Source organism: Salvelinus sp. IW2-2015, unplaced genomic scaffold (assembly GCF_002910315.2).
Source record: "Salvelinus sp. IW2-2015 unplaced genomic scaffold, ASM291031v2 Un_scaffold1135, whole genome shotgun sequence".
In the NCBI taxonomy this organism is placed as follows: domain Eukaryota; kingdom Metazoa; phylum Chordata; class Actinopteri; order Salmoniformes; family Salmonidae; genus Salvelinus; species Salvelinus sp. IW2-2015.
The window spans coordinates 488,332-493,061 of record NW_019942747.1 but is presented as its reverse complement, the minus strand read 5'-3'; positions in this window follow the sequence as shown (position 1 = coordinate 493,061).

Sequence of the window (4,730 nt, the reverse complement as noted above, 5' to 3'; positions counted from 1 at the left end):
TTACTTTATTTCTATCCCAATTTCTCCCCAAGTTTTCGTCGTATGCCACATCGTCAGTTACATACTACCTGTCTCATCGCTACACTCCCGATCGGGCTCGGGAGAGACAAAGCGAAAGCCATAGGCGTCTCCCAAAACAACCCACCCACCTATGCTTCCTTAACACAGGCGCTCACACCCGCCGCTGCCACCAGAGCCTAGCGCGACCAGAGCACTCTGTGGCGCAGTCATCACTGCCGCATGCAAGCATGCACCTAGACACTGCGCCCACCGGACCGAGGCCCTAAATTCTTTATTAATTGTATGTAGCTTATATGCTCATCACAAACCGGCAAACCCCGACATACTCTTAGAAAAAATTTCTAAAGGGTTCTCTGCCTGTCTCAATAGAAGAACCCTTTGTCTAGTAACCGTTGTCGTTCATAACTCTCTTTGGGGAAGTAAATTACAGATATTTAAAAACACTACTTAAGTAGTACTTTAAATTATTTTTCCTTTACTTAAGTACTTAACACCACTGAGCAGTAGATTTCTGGTCTAGAATTATGTATACCCCTTCATAGGAAGTGTGTGTGTTTGTGTTTGTGAATGACTGCATGTGTGTTCAGTTCAATGTGTGGTTGTGAGTGTGTGTTTGTATATACCTACGCGCGCGCGTGCGTGCGCGTGCGTGTGTGTGTGTGTGTGTGTGTGTGTGGTGTGTGTGTGTGCTTCCAGTTGGAGGGAGGGAGGTATGTTCACCACAATGAGGGAAATAATTCATAAAAACATTGACTTTGTTATTACATGATCAGTTGAAGTTATTACATCATTCTTWAAAAAATTASTCACCTGATAATGTAATTACCACTGGATAACCTAATAACTTTATTATTACATTATTCATCTTATTACTTTAACATAACTTATGTTAACCAGTAGTTTTAACCTTAGTCTGCCCAGGGCTGGGTTTCTACTAAGTTAACATATGGAATTGTTTTAAGATGATCATACGAAGGATCATTTTGCTATTTGATTTGTAATTGTAGGACCCCTATAGGTATCAAAAATATATAACTAAGTATTTGAAGAAACATAACATTTGGCCTTACTGCTATTAGCCGATAGAAACACATTGTGTAACAAATTCATTAAAAAAATCAACAAAAGTAAATATGGTTTGAAGTGTCTGTTCTATACCTAAGAGATATAAGAAAGCTCAGTAAATTATTATATATATTACCCATATAAAAAATGTTGGACACTAAAGTACTTCCATTAATTTTTTTTAACGGGTTACATTCAGACAAGTCGTGAGGCTTGTGGGCGTTGTAGAGCAAAACAACCGACATGTATGTACTTGTTCATGAGTCTCAGCTTTCGATGGGGTTGTATTAGTTTGTAGGGCCACAAAATGTTGCAATGGCCATCTCTGTCTCCGGACTTGAACCCCATAGAAAACCTGTGGTTTGAATTCAAGAGAGCAGTCCATAAAAGCAGATGAAGGAGACCAAGGAAAAGGAAAGATTCTGTATGGAGGAATGGTCTACGATTTCTCACAATATGTGTTTCCCAATCTCATAAAACATTTTAGAAAAAGGCTGCGTCATTATCCTCACAAGGGGAAAAAGTACTGAAAACAGGGGATCCAATCATTTTGACCCCTATCTACAGTATATTAGATATATTTTATTACTTGTTCAAATCTCTTTCTCTGAGCAATTGTATTAGTATAACAAATCAAATCAAAATTGTTTGGTCACATACGTGGTTAGCAGATGTTATTGCGGAGCGAAATACTTTGAGCATACAAATATAGCTCAAAATGTTTAATAGTTATTTCACACAGTCTTCATCAAGGGCAATAATTTGGACCCAATGTATGTGGGTGAGTCAATTTATTTGAACTATATTATTTAATATTTAATACATGATATTAATAAAGTGTGCTCCATTTGAAGCAGAAATTGAAAATAAACTTTACTACATTAAACAACATGTTTAATCATTTTGAGAATAAAGGAAATAGGTTGACTGATATATTAAACAACTTTAGTCATGGTTCCTTGTTGTCAACCTTGATGATTGTAGTTTTTGACTAGGAAAACGGAATCTCTAAAGTTGTCCCAGGTGAGGCAGGCAGCAGAGAGGAATGGGCAACTGTGGCTGCAGCTGAGCTAAATAGACTGGAACAACCTCCATGATTTACAAGAAATCACCGATGACTAGAAAGGGAAAACCATTCAAATTCCTTTTAATTAAGCAAAACAGACGGCACCATTTTCTTGTATTTTTTTAGTTATGGATATCCAGAGAAACACTCCAAAACTCAGACATAATTTACAAACAAAGCATTTGTGTTTAGTGAGTTGCCAGATCAGAGGCAGTAGGGATGACTAGAGATATTATCTTGATTACCAGTTTTCTTGTCTTAAGAATTCAAAATGTAACGAGTACTTTTGGGTGTCAGGGAAAATGTATGGTGTAAAAAGTATATTATTTTCTTTAGGAATGTAGTGAAGTAAATGTATAAGTTGTCAAAAATAAAAGTAGTAAAGTAAATGACAGATACACAAAAAAACTGCTTACGTAGTACTTTATCCACTGAGCAGTTATTTTTGGGTCTATAATTATAATTAAACATACCCGAGACCCGTGACAATCAAATCAGATCCGACCCGGATCCAAGGGTAAACTATAGAACTTTTAATCTGGTTCGTGTGGAGCCTTGAAGACTTCTAGTTGTTATGAATGATACTGAAACACTCATAATGGTGTTATCACTGGTTTCATTAAGGTGTTATTATTTATTTTAATTTTTGTACCTTTATTTAACTTGGCAAGTCATTTAAGAACAAGTTCTTATTTACAATGACGGCCTATCCCGGCCAAACTCTCGCCTAACTATTTAACTCGGCAAGTCAGTTAAGAAAAAATTCTTATTCACAATGACGGCCAAARCCTCCCCTAACCCGGACGACGCTGGGCCAATTGTGCACCGCTCTATGGGACTCCCGATCACAGCTGGTTGTGATACTGCCCGGGATCAAACCAGCATCTGTAGTGACGCCTTTAGCTCTGAGATGCAGTGCCTTAGACTGCTTAGACCGCTGCGCCACTCGGGAGGCCACTATGTATACCCCTTCAAATAAAGTGTATGTGTGTATGTGTGACTGCATGTGTGTACAGTTCAATGTGTGGTTGTGAGTGTGTGTTTGTATATGCGTACATGTGCATGCGTGTGTGTGTGTGTGCGCTTCCAATTGGTGGAGGGTAGTATGTGCATCAAAATGAGGGAAATAATGCATAAAAACATTGACTTTGGGATGTTATAAATGGAAAGGGAAAAGCATGATCAGCTGAAGTTATTACATTACTCATCAAAAATATTGTTACTCACCTGATAATGTAATTACCACCGGATAACCTAATAACTTTATTATTACATTATTCATCTTATTACTTTAACATAACTTATGTGAACCGGTGGGTTTAACCTTAGAGTTCAGGGCTGGGTTTCTAAGTAGAAACCAAAATCTCTTTCTCTGAGCAATTGTATTAATATAACAAAGTTAAGCATACCATATAGCTCAATATTTGTAATAGTTATTACACAGTCTTCATAGAGGGCAATAATTCTGGACCGCACTCTATGTGGGTGAGTCAACTTATTTGAATTATAMAATTTAATATGATTTAATACATGATATTAATAAAGTGCTCCATTTGAAGTAGAAATTAAAATAAACTTTACTACATTAAACAAAATTTTAAGCATTTTGAGAATACAGGAAATAGGTTGACTGATATGTTAAACAACTTTAGTCATGGTTCCTTGCTTGTCAACAACCTTGTGACTAATGTAGTCTTTTGACTGGAAAACTGGAATCTCTAAAGTTGTCCCAGGTGAGGCAGGCAGAATGAAGGAATGGGCAACTGTGGCTGCAGCTGAGCTAAATAGACTGGAACAACCTCCATGATTTACAAGAAATCACCTGACTGACTAGAAAGGGAACGCCTTCAAGTTAAGGGTGACCTATCAAGTCATGAAGTACAACTAAGCCTACGCCCACATAGCTTTAAAACATCAGCTGCATCTCCATTTGTAGACATATGACTCTGGGTACCAACTCAACAGGTAAGGACTTCTTTACAGTTACTATTTCAAACAAAGCCTGAACCACATTCTTGTTTCATGTTTTGATACAACAAAATTATATTTTATTTTTTTCCAAATTGACATTAAAAAAAGGAAGTATGACTTCTGTAAAGACTATTATGTAATATAATGTCATGTATTTTATACAAAGCCTTCTGTAATACGTTTATTGAGTACAACTTATGGGTCATAAAACCAGGAAATGGTTCCAATCATATTTTTTTACCATACATTTTTCCAACTGGATTTTAGAAATATTTCATATAAGGTCTGTGTTTCGTGTAGGCTTACCCTCATGTGACGTCTTGATGACTTCGCACAATCTCTCTTAGACAAGGTAACTTAATCAATAAGTGACGTTAGCAGTATACATTTTTTTGAGTAAATTGAGACTAATATATGATAAACTCCCTGTTCTAGAGAGATAATTACATGGCTATCAAAACATCACGTCAGCTAAACCAACACCAAACACATTATTAATTATATTTTTTTTGTAAAATTCACAATGTAAAAATGAATAGAGGAAAAACAATTGGAACCATGTCCACTGTGGCGGATTAGTGTAACTAGGGGTGTCTCGTAAATTAAC